This window comes from Mustela nivalis (assembly GCF_964662115.1).
Source record: "Mustela nivalis genome assembly, chromosome: X".
Classification (NCBI taxonomy): Eukaryota; Metazoa; Chordata; class Mammalia; order Carnivora; family Mustelidae; genus Mustela; species Mustela nivalis.
This window is the reverse complement of record NC_139040.1, coordinates 100,657,823-100,672,417: the sequence shown is the minus strand read 5'-3', so window position 1 is coordinate 100,672,417 and position 14,595 is coordinate 100,657,823. Positions and strand designations below refer to the sequence as shown.

General features: G+C 40.7%; 1 protein-coding gene across 3 annotated transcripts in view; it reads left to right on the top strand.

The window, feature by feature from the left end:
- Positions 1-14,595, top strand: part of SYTL5 (synaptotagmin like 5) — a 261,585-nt gene that overhangs the window by 117,111 nt on the left and 129,879 nt on the right. The window contains exon 1 of one of the 3 annotated variants that reach the window (XM_082717895.1): positions 9,503-9,571. The exons of the other annotated variants lie outside the window; for them this stretch is intronic. The gene's annotated coding sequence lies outside the window, so the exon portion shown is untranslated. Of the gene's footprint in view, positions 1-9,502; positions 9,572-14,595 lie in introns of those variants that run through there. 3 annotated transcript variants of the gene reach the window in all.

Genomic DNA, 14,595 nt, shown 5'->3' with positions numbered 1-14,595 from the left:
CAGGGGCTTTCCATGAAGATGGAGGAGCGACGGGAAACCGAGAAGAGGCATATGGAAAGGAGCCATGCTCAGGTTGATTTCATTCGTTTAGACCCGACCTCATTCCAAAAAAGGACTTGAGACACGGATTATTAGTGCTGTGATGCTCTGTGAAGTAAATCCTTCTTTCCTCTCTTGTGGACACTGGTAAACAGTAGCATCAAAGGTATTATCTGGCCGAAGACATGCAGTTCCAGAAGTTCTTAATGGTTATTAATAGATTTATATTTTATCCATGTATTTCTTTGAGAAGGGAGGGGGAGGGGCTGAGGGAGAAGGGGGAGAGAGAATCTTAAGCAGTTTCCACACACATTGCAGAGCCTGACTCGGGGCTCTGTCTCACAACCCTGAGATTATGACCTGAGTCACAATCAAGAGTTGGATGCTTAACTGACTGAGCCACCCAGGGGCCCCTTGACAGATTATTTGTAAATGTATTCCATTTACAAACACATTTGTTAGTCTCATTCTCAGCTGAAACACCTAGCCTGTGTATGATCATATTTTGATGGCAACCTAGAGTTCTCAGTGGCTGGATGCCTGTTTGGAGAGGTGTGAGTGTGTTCTGTGTAAATTTCCTCCCAAATGGTGAACTCACAAGTACGGACGATTCTTATAAACACTCTTGTGCTGTTTTAGGTTAAAATACAGTTGTCACATCGAGTGTTCTGGCAGTTTGTCCCCTTCCTGTGACTGTCGGCATCTGTCATTTTCTCTTGTTCATCATCTGCTCAAGAGCCCCCCTCTGTCACCCCCGGCCTGTCATAGAGGGCTGCTCGGAGGTCATCTTGGCGGCTTCAACAGTGGGATCAGAGGAGCTAGGTTGGCCATCCCCGTTCACCATTTTGTGGCCATGTGATCTGGGACAGTCCCCTCTTCTCTCTGAGCAGCACTGTCCTCATGTGTAAAACGGGGACAATAAGAGTTCCTCCATCTTTGGATTTTCGCAAAGATTAAGTTAATGTGTGCCTGGAAGCTGTGGCAGAGCGCCGTGCCCGGCACCGGCACCGGCACCGAGTGTGTCCTTAATGAGTAGCTGCCTGTCTCTCCCTCCCTGTAGACCAGAGGCTTAGGGTGTTTCCCAAGCGCCCCTGGGCCTGGCTCTCCCGTGATGGCGGGGTGCCTGGGCCTCTGATGTGGAAGCACAGCCTGCTGCCACCTGTGGAGAGACAGGAGAGTGCCACGGAGAGGAAGAAGCCAGAAGCACACACCCGGGAACCAGACAGGCCTCAGTCACGTTTCCTCTCTGCTCTCCTCTGCCTGGTGACCTGCCCTCCATCTGCCTCCTTCCTCTGCTTGTGTAAGCAGAAAGACCGGTTTGGCTTTTAGCACATTCACAGAAGTATTCCGAGAAAAATAGTATGAAGGTTGTACTTACAGCATGTTAGAATATGTGTTTTTATAAATCCAAGAAACCTTTCTTGACACATACTGCCCCTTCAACCCAGTATTTACAGAAACACCGTCAAGGTCCACCCCATGATATTATTTTCTAGACTTCATTACTCTCTATTTTAGTAAGAGTCTTCTGAGGGGGCTCAAGGAGCTACCACAGGCAGCTGTGGCCTCTCTAGGAGCTTTCTTTCTTGTCAGCATCCTCTCCTTCTGTTTGGTCCTCAGTGGTCTTGGTAGGCCTTGGCCACCTGTGTGAACTTCTCTCGCTCCTTGGTCATTTGTTATGGAGAGCCATGAAGCCCTCCTAGCCTTTGGCATGTTCAGCTCTCTCTCTCCTCTTCATGTGAGTTGGTGAGCAAGCCTCTCTCCAGCAAGTGGAGGTGGAGGTTTACTAGGTTCTGGTAGTTTCCTTGGGGACACATCATCCTCCATAGCCATAAAGTGCAGAGGTTGGACCAAATTTCTTTGAAGGTCTCCTTGAGGGATAAGTCCAATTATCAGTCTGTGAACTTTTCCAAAGAAAAATTCTGTACTAACAATAAGTGGGGCACAGGGGACAGGGCTTTTTTTAGAGCCTCCATTTTATTTCATAGGCCGGTTTGGCCCCAGCATGGTAATCAGCTCTCCCAACATCACAGTGAGAAGGAGAATGTGTCTCTCCTACCTGTTGAGGTTCTTTCTGATATCCTGAGAAACAGGCCTTGAGATAGGAAGTGTTTCATGTTCTCCTCTGGGAAAAAGAAGCTAAACTCTTAGTGTCTCTGAGATCTAGGGAAGCATTATCAACTTAGTTGTATTTTATTTGAGAAATCTGATAGGTTAGGATAAAAAGACTGATTTCATTCTTTGTTTTTATTTAAATTCAATTAGCCTTCATATCAACATCAAATCAACATCATTAGTGTTTTATCTTTGTAGTTTGCAAACACAGGTCTTGTTCCTTCTGTCTTATGTTGAGCAACTTCAAGAACACTTCTGCTTCTCAGTTAACTTGTTCTCAGAATTCTGAGTCAGTCCACTGACCTTGTCTTTTTTTTTTTTTTTAAAGATTTTATTTATTTATTTGACAGACAGAGCTCACAAGTAGGCAGAGGCAGGCAGAGAGAGAGGAGGGTAGTAGGCTCCCCGTGGAGCAGAGAGCCCGATGTGGGGCTCGATCACAGGACTCTGGGATCCTGACCTGAGCCTAAGGCAGAGGCTTATTAACCCACTGAACTGCACAGGTGCCCCTGACCTCATCTTAAAGGTCATTATGTGATGACATCAGAAGAAACCTTTCTTGACACATACTGTACATCAGCCTGTACTCAAGGGCCTATTCTTGGGAATATCTGATCTCTTCCTGGGGATTCTCAGACAGTCCTTCTTTGTTGAAAACAAGGTCTCTGTCACGTAGCTGATTGTATGGCCTTGGCGGAACCACCAGAGTTAAACAAAAAACAATCCAGAGGAGACAGATAGTTATGGCTGTGGTTAACTTATTACTGATAATTTTCACAAGTGAAAACTTTTGTGGGAGGCATAAGAATAATGCAAATGAAGGTGAAATTACTCCCCCCCATGGTATGCAAAAGAAGATAATAAAGTCATCTCAAAAGAGATGAGTTTTGGACAAAAGGCCTACCAACCTAATTAAGACTATTTTGGAAAAAGTCTGGAGTGGGCTCTGAACATCTGTATTTTAATAAAATCTCTAGGGATAAGTTTTATATACATCCTCCATTTGAAAGCACTGGCCTAGAAGATGCTGGTTGCAAATTAAAATAGTAAGATTGCAATCAAATATTTTAAAATAACTGAAATTACACTGATAACACCATAGTATTGATGCCTTAATATCATCAGGGGAAGTACCACCAGGATGTCAGTAAGTAGAAACAATGGACAGCGAGAATACCGACAAATCTCTAGGAATTTCCTATATATGCTATGGTTTCTAAAATATTTATGTTGATAATGTTATCCCTATTCAGATTTAACCTAGAGGAAGTTGATAACCTCTTTTGAGAATTTTCCCATGCAATTCATAAACAGTAGTATATCAAATAAACCTCATAATTCTATCACCTCTCTTTTTACAAGGTGACAAAATTTTCTGACTTTCAGGGCCTTCTGGGAAATCTCAAAGGGAGTTTTCAGTGCAAAATATCCTTTGAAGTATGAATTTATTTCATTTTTCATTTAGGATTCATTGTGGGGAAGGAAAAAATAAAATTGCCAGAATATTTGAGCACTTAAGATCAGATTATGGAAGCTTCAGAACGCAAATGGTTGTAGCTTGGCTACCTGTTTCTTAAGTGGCAAAGTAATGACCATTCAGAAGTTATGTAACTTCTTTTATTTCTTTTATTTTAAAAAGAATAATTAGGGTCATGATGAAGTCAGAGCAAATGGTAGAAAGTTTTTCTTTTGAAGTATAAAATCTCTGGTTTGGGGGGCAGATTACAAAGAAGGTAGTTCAGAGAAACCAATTTTGAACTTCTGACTTCCTGAATGGTAAGCAAATACATGTATGTGTGGTTTTCGTTTATTGTTTTTTAAAAATTATTTTTATTAACATATAATGTATTATTTGCCCCAGGGGCACAATTTATGAATTGTTAGGCTTACACACTTCACAGCACTCACCATATCACATACCCTCCCCAATGAACGTATGTGTTTTTAAGGCCATCACGGTTTTAGTAATTTGTTGGAGCCGTCATAGGAAACTCCATACAGCTAAGGAGTCACCTTTTGCAATCTCTTAGTAAGAGCAGATCCATACTCTTAACACAACTTGGTCTGTCTTCCTGAAAGCAAATCAAATTCTCAGATTGAGTTAATATTCAATATACTGTTTGGTATTAACTTAGCTACAACTTCATTTTGAAAATCTTATAAACTTGTGAAAATTGAGTCCAGTTTGGAAATATTTTGCACAAATTTGTGTTCCTTTGGAAATTCTCTTTTTGTGACTTCTCTGCAGCTTTCTGTCCGTGCTCTCTTTTGTCTTTGAGCATCCTCATCCTCATTCCAATTCTGGAACAAAAAGCCATTTTACCTTAGAAAAGCAATACTTTCTGGGTTATAATGTATCCAAAATAAAATAACTGAGAGAGTGGATCAGAAAATGAAAGCTAAAGAAACAGATGTCAGCATTTGTTGCATTGGTGCTTTGGATTCACCTGAACCACCAAGAAAAGACATGCCTAGGCTTAAACTCTGCATGAGACACCCTTCTCTGGCAGTGAACTTTAACTAGCTCTGGTAGGTGAATGTATTGGGAATTTCTCTTTGACCTCTAAGATGATTAGAAGATAATTTTCAGAACAAGATAAAATCATGATGTCCTGGGGCGCCTGGGTGGCTCAGTGGGTTAAAGCCTCTGCTTTCGGCTCAGGTCATGATCCCAGGGTCCTGGGATCGAGCCCCGCATCGGGCTCTCTGCTCAGCAAGGAGCCTGTTTTCCTTCCTCTCTCTCTGCCTGCCTTTCTGCCTACCTGTGATCTCTGTCAAATAAATTTAAAAAAAAAATCATGATGTCCATACAGATATGAAATGAACGTGTTAAAAGGTTTTTGTTACCTCATGAGAGACTCAAGAGACATTATACCCATTTAAAAAGAAATAGAAAGAACAAAGAACCTAGATGTCCATCAACAGGTGAATGGATAAAGAAGATGTGGTATATATATATACAATGGGATATTATGCAGCCATCAAAAGAAATGAAATCTTGCCATTTGCGATGATGTGGATGGAACTAGAGGGTATTATGCTTAGTGAAATAAGTCATTCGGAGAAAGGCAACTTTCATGTGATCTCCCATATGATATGAGGAAGTAGAGACGCAACGTGGGGGATTTGGGGGGTAGGAAAAGAATAAATGAAACAAGATGGGATCGGCAGGGAGACAAACCATAAGAGACTCTTAATCTCACAAAACAAACTGAGGGTTGCCAAGGAGAGGGGGGTAGGGAGAGGGTGGTGGGGTTATAGACATTGGAGAGGGTATGTGTTATGGTGAGTGCTGTATGTGAAGTGTGAGTTCTATGTGAAGTCTGTAAACCTGGCAATTCACAGACCTGTACCCCTGGGGCTAATAATACATTATATGTTTATAAAAAAAATAAAATTATAAAAAAAAGAAGTAGAAAGAACAGACACAAGAATACTGTTCTGTAATATTACCTGGAGTTTAGAGTCACATGTCCTAGGATGGAAGCCCTGTCCCAAAGGGTTGAGCCATAGGCCAAGGCACAGCTTTAAACCACAGATGACTATTTTCAGGCCTTCAAACCTAATGGATCTTGCTGGTTGGATTGAGAAATTTCTTGGAGATGGTGACTTTTCTTTCTTAGTTCTCCCTAGTTAAAACAGAATTCATGTAACTATTCTTCTATGCCTGTCCACCACTGTATTTTGAAGATAAATAATTTTTTTAGTTTCACAAGTCCACAAATGGAGAGGAATTTTGCCCCAAGATAGATTGCTCTCCAGAATCTCACCCACACCTGATTTAGGTAATAAGATTTTAGACTTGAAGTTGGTACTCTAATGGGTTGAGATTTGGGGGTTGATAGGATATTCTGAACGTGGAATGGACATGCATCTCCCGGGGCCAGGGGGTAGAATTTGGTAGGCTGGATATCCAAGTGTTAATCCATAAACTCATGAAAGTTACTTTATATGGCAAAAGAGATTTTATAAATATGATGAAGTAAAGAATTTTGAGATGGGGAGAATATCTTGGATTATATGGATGGGCCCTAAATGCAATCACAAGTGTCCTTATGAGAGGAAGCTAGAGGGGGATTCAGTACAGAAGAAGAAGGCATGGTGACCACTGACGCAAGATGCTAGGCTTTTGACTTTGGAGCTGGTGGAAGGGACCACAGACAAGGAATGCATCCTTAGGTGTTGGAAAAGATGAACAAATTCTCCCCTAGAGATGCTGGAGAGAGTGTGACCCAGTCAACACCCAGAGCTTAGCCCGGTGAAAGTGATTTCAAACTTCTGACCTCTAGAACCATAAGATAATAAATGCATGCTGGTTTAAGCCACCAAGATTGTGGTAATTTGTTACAGAAGCCAAAGGAAACTAACGCACCTCCCGAATAAGCTTATAACCACTCACATCAGCGTCTGCTCCTAAGGGAACCCAAACTAAGACATTAGGTGAAGATAAAGGATACAGCAGCTAGCTAACTTATCCCATCTCCACTGAAGTTGTCCCCCACTACTTCCTTTTCCGTGATTCATATGATTATGTTTTGAGATGGGTTAAAATTGTGCAAGACTTGTAAGACTGAACAGCAAATAGGTTTTTCATAACACTTAAATTTGGTAAAATGAAACCCTTGGGACACTTTCATTTCTGATGGAGTAATTGGTACCATACTAGCCCTTCTGCCATAAATGACCATAAAACTGGACAAAATATAGAATCTCACTGTTTGGGGGGCATTGTACAACAGGCAGCACAGTGCTGTAATCCCATAGAGAAAGGAAACCCACAAGGTAGCTCAACCATTCTTCCAGTTTTGCTCGATTTCAGACAGAACAACAGTGACGCTGCTGGGCTAAGAAGGTAGGAATCCGAGTTTAGTCAATTTGAAGAAGCTGGAATTTTCAAGACAAGGCATCATAGAAGAAAGAGCTATATAAAGGAAGGTCTTCATAAGTCCATTTGGGGGATTTCTAAGAATTTCTGGCTCAGAACTGGGTGTATGTTCATAGGGGTGGACTACCTAAGACTGCCCAGAGGGTACAGATTTGAGAAAGGACAGAGGTATTACCAGTTGACCCATGCTGGGGGATGTTGGAGTTCTAAGCCATAAGAGTGGAGAGACCTTGAAAATACCTCACTAATATCCTGGGCATCCAGCTGAAACACCAGAAACCTTAGTAGTTAAGACCATACCCTAAACTAAAACCTATAATAGATCCACCCTTAAAAATTGTAAGACCCTACCCTTATAAGATAAGGAGAGGAGATCGAATTTGGAGTCTTCTACAGTAAAATTAATTGGGTGGGGAAGACCTTAGGTTTTCTATATATCTACCTTAATAAAGCATAAAATCAAACTTCCCAAACTACCTACTAGAACAAAAATCAGTACTCTTCAGAGGAAGATAGCAAAACCCAGAAGCCCCATACATATCCACACTGTCCAGTGTACAGTAAAAATTATTCAACATGCAAAGAAACGGCAAAATATGGCCTATAGTCAAGAAAAAAAAAGAAGCCAGATGCCCAGTTGTTGGACTTTTTAGATGGTGATTTTAAAGGAATTATTCTGTGGTCAAAGAACTAAAGGAGAATATGTTCAAAGAATAAAAGAACATAAACTTAATGAATGAATAGACAAGGAATTTCAGCAGGTAAATGAAAACTATAAAAAACCAAATAAAAGCTTTAGAACCCAACTGGGAATTGGAATGACTCACTTTTCCATAGCAGTTTCCTCCAAACTGCTTCCCAGTTTTTATACCCTGGATACAGCTACGTCAGCTTCTGCACATCTGCCTGCTGTTTGTCTTACTTGCCTATTAAAATTCTTTTTAAATGCAAAAAACCCTTTAGAACTAAAAATTATAATAACCAAAATAAAAACACACTACCAGGGCTCAACATCAGCGTGGAGGTGGCTGAAAATAGAGTCTGTGAACTTGAAGACAGATTGATAGGAATTATCTGATCAAAAAAAAAAAAAAAAAAAAAGCAAAAACCTAAAACAAAAAACAAACCCAAAAAGATATCCTTGAGACTTTTGTAAAAAGAGGTATTGGCTTTTCCTGCATGACTCTTTGAACATAAGAAGTAATGACTCTCTTGGTACTTAAAATTAGACCCATCTTCTGCTCAATTTCCTGGGACCCTGAAGGGCCACTGTAACTAAAAAGAAGCCTGGTCTGAGTGTATAAATGAATAATTATGTTGGGGAAATAATCTTCCAGAATTTTTCCTGGCTCCAACTTAAGATGTAGTATAGTACAAGCATTAAGAAAATTTCACTCATTTTCCAGTGTTCAGCTGAGCAGCCACATTCTATCACAGTTATCTTTTAAAAATCATACCTACTGGGGGTGCCTGGGTGGCTCAGTGGGTTAAAGCCTCTGCCTTCAGCTCAGGTCATGATCGTAGGGTCCTGGGATCGAGTCCCACATTGGGCTCTCTGCTCACTGCTCAGCGGGGAGCCTCCTTCCTCCTCTCTGTGCTTACTTGTGATCTCTGTCGGTCAAATAAATAGTCTTTAAAAAAATAAAAAATAAAAATCATACCTACAAAAAATGAAAATAAAAATCATACATATAGGGGCGCCTGGGTGGCTCAGTGGGTTGAAGCCTCTGCCTTTGGCTCGGGTCATGGTCCCAGGGTCCTGGGATCAAGCCCCGCGTCGGGCTCTCTGCTTAGCAGGGAGACTGCTTCCTCTTCCCTCTCTCTCTGCCTGCCTCTCTGCCTGCTTGTGATCTCTGTCTGCAAATAAAATAAATAAAATCTAAAAAAAAAAAATCATACATATATACTGTGGTGTCACGGTTAGACTCACGGACTGTGGTGCTGGAGTGCCTGAATGTAACTTCTGGCTCTACCATTTACTAATTGGGTAACTGTGGGCAAAATACCTAGTATGCCCATCTGTAATATGGTGGTAGTAACAGTTCATACTTAATAAGTTTTGGAACTTCTGGGAAACAATAGACGTAAAGCACTTGGAATTGCACCTGGGACTTAATGTGTAAGTGTATGTTTTTCTCAGATCGTTTCTGACTAGAATATCAAAAGGAACAGAATATCGAAAGAATGAATCCCTTTTGAAACATTAATTTAAAAAGTATCTCATTTCAAAAACCTTCCCAAATGTGCTTGAGAGGAAGAAACAACTCTCACCTTTCCCCTGCTGATCAACAGAGACATTCCCTTTTGAAAGTGGACGTACTGCTTGCTTCTTGGACTAGCTGTCCACCGCAGGTAAACACCACTCTGTGCTCCTGGGTGTGTTTGGTGTGTAAATAGATTGTGGGAACATGAGAGGCTGGTTTTTCAGGTTCCTGCGCCTAGCACTGCTCGAGGGTCAAGTAGACCAGCGTTCTACCGTTGGTGTGTCTGAAAGAAAAGTGAGTTTACAAAATGTTCTAACATCAGATTGAGGTAAGAATAACGTGTTTAGGGGTCTTCAGCGTGATATCTGCTTTCTAGGTTTTTGTATTTTTCCGTGGTAGGGCTTTGGAATTTGCTTATCAGGAAATGAATGACTCCTTCCACCATTTGATATGAGATCTTACCATGAGGGGAAAGAGAGATGGATATATACAGAAGGGACATTTCGGCTGTTGGGCTACTACGTGAGTTTGATGGCTTGAGGAAGAAAATCAAAGTATCTTCTTGTTATTAGCACTTACTTTAATCTATAGATTGAAACACTGCATTAGATCCTACTGAAAAAAATGAGTGCCTCCACGAGCAAGTATTTATCCTCCTGACATAAACAAATCAGGTTCACAGCAAAAGTACTGTCCTTTTGGCAAAAACCTCTCACATCTCTCTGTATGAGATAGCAGTCCTTTTGTTCTGAGTTTGTTTCATTTGCTGGAAAACTCACATGTTTTATTTAGCATTGTTGAATAACAGTTCTGCTCTTGAAAGGGGTAAATATCCACTGTGGTTATAAATTGAGTAGTAAGATTGCCAAAGCCTGAAATCCCTGGAATAATTTCAACATGAATGTGATGTTTTTAACACCACAAGGAGACGAGATACTGACTGAATATGAATATACTCTAGAAAGAGCCATCACATTTTTTGAAAATTGCTCTTTAATGTGGATTGTTTTAATTAGCAATGTGATCTTCCTCATTTAAAGGAGAAATACATTTTGCAGCATAATGTATCAAACTCTGTTCTTGGAGAAAAAGGAGTTACATATTTCCAGCATTCAGAATTGTGAGTAGCAAACATTACTCGTATATGATAATGTGTTTAAAAATATACCTTAAATCTTAGCCTCTTTAAGATGTCTTTTAAGCGCAGGAAGTTAGTGTTTAGGGTTTGGGGTTTGTTTTTGTTTTTGTTTTTTTTGCTTTGTAATAAGTTGCTTATATGTTGTTTAGGCAACAGCTTAAGCACAAGACTGTTATAATTTATACCCCACAACTTAAGTGCATGAAGACATTGGACTTGGGTAAAATCCTTAAACATCCCTGAGGCCGTGCGCGCGCACGTGCGCACACACACGCACATATGGACAGCTAACACTGGGAAAATAGATAAGGGAGACTACAAGAAAATGTCTTTTTGTTGCCAAATCATATTGATTCCATGTGCTTATGATTTTCTGAAATTCTCTGCCAGCCTGAGTTTGGGAATTAGCTTTGTGTTGTTGTTCTGTTTATTCTTGTTTGATACTGTCTTCTAATAAGTTTAGGGGATAAAATAATGTTTCTACCTCTTTGCGTCCTGGAGACCATTTAGTATATTTGCTGAAACTACTTTCTTCTACTCATTTGGTATGTTAAGGAAATGCAACTTTGTGTGTGAAATGAGCCGTTTGTTTTACCTCACTGAGCTCTGTTACCCAATGGTGTATGTTATGACTGTTCAGCCAACATGTGCAAAAATTTAGCTCATCATCTTCGATAGTTTCTCTTTAGAATTCTTCAAAACTGTGTTTTCGTACATCCCATATTCTGCTTGTATACATGCTCTCACTCTCACGCATTCACCCTGATGCGTACTTTCCCACTTTGGGATAATTTCACAGGATTCTGTGACTTCTCGCCACCTTGGTGCTGTTCCCAGCTCTGTCTCTCCGTGGGTAGTGTCATTGTTTCCTCTGACGTCTGCTCACCGTGCTTTTGCCACGTCTTCCATCACGCCCAGCCCATAGACTCCTAATTCTCCTGAGTACAGAGGTCATAAAAGAGGTGGTCTTGTTCCATCACTTGTAGAGCTGGTGACTCGAATGGCTACCTTGAGTTCTGGAAGAGCCTCTAGAAGTCAGGCAGACATCTTAGAGGTACAAAATCTGTTAAATACACAGTGTTCTAGGATAAGTTTTCTCGATCAGTTGCTCTCCCCTTTCAGCAAAACACATCTCTAAGAGGTGCTTGCTAACATCTGCCCCTTCTTGCCTTACTACCCATTTTCTCCCTTTTAAAACCCCACTTTCTTTCAGTTTCCCTGTGATATGACATCTACTTTCATCACTTGATTGCTATCCTACTTCCAAGGGTCACTTGGGGGTTGCTGTTAGGAGATATAATGCCATTCTTTCATTCACTGATCCATTTGTTACGTATTTGGTGACAGCTACATATCACACGCTGCTACCAAGTGAAGTTACAGTATGTGGCACTCTGTGCCTTTAAGTGCCTCTAATTTACTTAGGAAAGATGTAAATTTCCCCAAATAATTCATTTCAGTTATGGTAAGTGCTGTGAAGGATACTTTTCCAAATCTTCACTCTGTTTGACTACTTTGCTCATTGTCACATTCACGATCACTTCCTACCTCTTGAAGTCTCCCTTTCTTCTTATCTGTGACTCTATGTTATCTCTTGAACTACTTTTTAACCACTTTCCCTTTTGTCTCCTTCTCTTCCCTACTTCTTCACTCCCCCAAAGGCTTATTATTTGGCCCATAATCTATTACTTATTTTTCCTCGCCTGTGATGTCTCAGCAACCCATAGTTTTAAATACCATAGTTAAAAATATCATTTTCAATCATGCCTCTAAGATCTCCATTTCCAGGTTTTTCCATCTATTATGTGTGTTCCCACTTCTAGGTCCAGCTGTCGCCCAATATTTATCACAGTTGTAGCCAAACCCACTGTCTTTTATGTCTTTTATGTTCTCCTCTTTCATCCATGTTTTTGCTAATGGCATCAATGTTCTCCTGGCTTCTCACGGTTAAAAACTTGGAGTCACTTTTTGCTTCTGACTTTTCCTTTGCTTTCAATACCCAAACCATTTCCAAGTCCTAGCATTCTTTTTATGACAGTATGTCTAGAATCTACCCTCTCCCCTGTGTCTTTTCTGTAATTTTTTTTCCTTTTATACTTTATTTTCTCATTCTCTCCTCCCTCAGTTGCAGAACCATCTAGAACTCAGGGTCTGAGTCAGACCCCACCTCTACCAGAAAGTGAAACCTCATGCATATTTTGTTTTCCCAAGCCCTGGGGACAGAATTATGAGTGTGATGGAAAGAACACAGACTTTTATAGCCAAAGATCCAGATTTAAGTTCTGATTTTAACATCGAGTGCCTCCTATACATTTTCTCTCTCTATGAGCCTCCATGTCCTCTTACTCATCTCACACAGCAGTCACAGGGAACAAATGGGATCATGGAGGTGAAATAACTTTAAACTGTGAAGCACTCTAAGTATTAATGTAAGATTTGAAAATAGAAGACTGAGTTAGGGACACGGACCGGGGTTCTGGATCTTAAATACTGAGCCAGTATAGGGGAGGGGTTGAGAGCCTGGACCCTACAGACAGACTCCCTGAATTTGAATCCCAGTTCTATGACTTAACAGCTATGGGAAACTGGGAAATTAGTTACCTTCTCTGTTCCTGAGTTTCCTCTTCTGCAGAATGAGGGTACTAAGAATTTCTATCCAAAGGGTTGTTGTAGGATTGGAAGGGTTAATAGTTGTACAATACTTAAAACCGGTGCCTGGCACATTGGAGGTGCTTGCTAAGTGTGAAAGTGGTGGTGAGGGCCAGTGTGGCAGCACGTGGGTACAAGGTGGGAATGATTTATTAGAGTGGAATCACCATATGGGGATTAGGTGACACATCGAGGTTGGAAACAGAGCTAGAGAGTACATACCTATACCTGACTGAATCTTTCATGACTCAGATAAAAAATGATCCTCGCACCAGGGACAGAAGCGAACAAATGCACGTTGAGGAGTCACGTATATTCTGAGCAAACATTTGAAGTTCAAGGATGGGGATAACGGTCTTTCAGACATTTTGGAGGGGCGTTAAGGAAAAAGGAATGGTCAATAGTTTACCCTTCAGAATCCTGAAATGTGTCAGTATTTCGTGGAATCAGAATATCAGTATCCAAATGTCCAAATATTAAGAAAGCAGACTTAACTATTCCCTGTATTCTAGAAATTTCTTTCTATAACAAGCATAGGTGTATAACACTGAAGAGTGCAAGGGACCTTAGAAATTCTATTCCTCTCTATCGACAGGCTCATTGACCAGAGTATGTAGTTTTACTAACACGGTAGTAGTTCGCTTTGTATGAGAGTTTTTCTTTTCCATGTTAAGAAAAGACAGATAATATCTAGAATATTCCAAGAGTGGTTCTAAGTGCTTCAAAATATTTTAATCATTTAATCTTCCCAAGAACACCAGGAGCTAGATCTCACCATTAGTCCATTTGCTTAAGAATAAATTTAGGATCACCGAGATTATGCACAACCGATGGATAATGGAGCTGGGTTTCAAACCCAAGGAGCCCCGAACCAGAGCCCATATTCTCCACCACTGAGTCCTATCATCTCAGCAGCTCTGTGCCCTGGCATTTGGTTAAGGGCAGCAGGCTCTGGAGTCTTGGGCAGCTGTTAAATGTTGCAGTTTGTTTTCCTTGACAACTGCTATTAAATGTTTGAGAGTTTTTCATAAATATAAAAATTGCTAAAATAAGATTTTTAAGTTTTTAAAAAGATTTTATTCATTTGAGAGAGAGACAAACAGGGAGAGGGAGGACAAGCAGGGGGGGAAATGGCAGGCAGAGAGAGAAGCAGACTCCCTGCTGAGCAGGAAGCCCTAGGCTGGGCTCAATCCCAGGCTCCTGGGATCATGACCTGAGCCAAAGCTCCGAGCTTAACCAACTGAGCCACCCAGGTGCCTCTAAAATAAGATTTACACTGTTTTCCAGTATCTATGTAAGTGGATTCTGATTTCTCTCATCCATGAATCTGTATGTGAGCATCAGAGGTCTTGAAGAGTGATCCCTCTTTTTCCTAGATAGCATATTGTACTGTAAATTGGCAGCCGCTTTGCATTGTACTTCATTGTGGCTTCTAGCCACGGGGACTTTTTCCTGAATGTGTGTTAGTTTCCATCTTTGCTTTTGCTGACATTTCAAAAGTTCAGGCTTAATGTTTCGAGTTGCCGTTTGCTTTCTATTTCCTATTTTAACTACTACTTACTCAT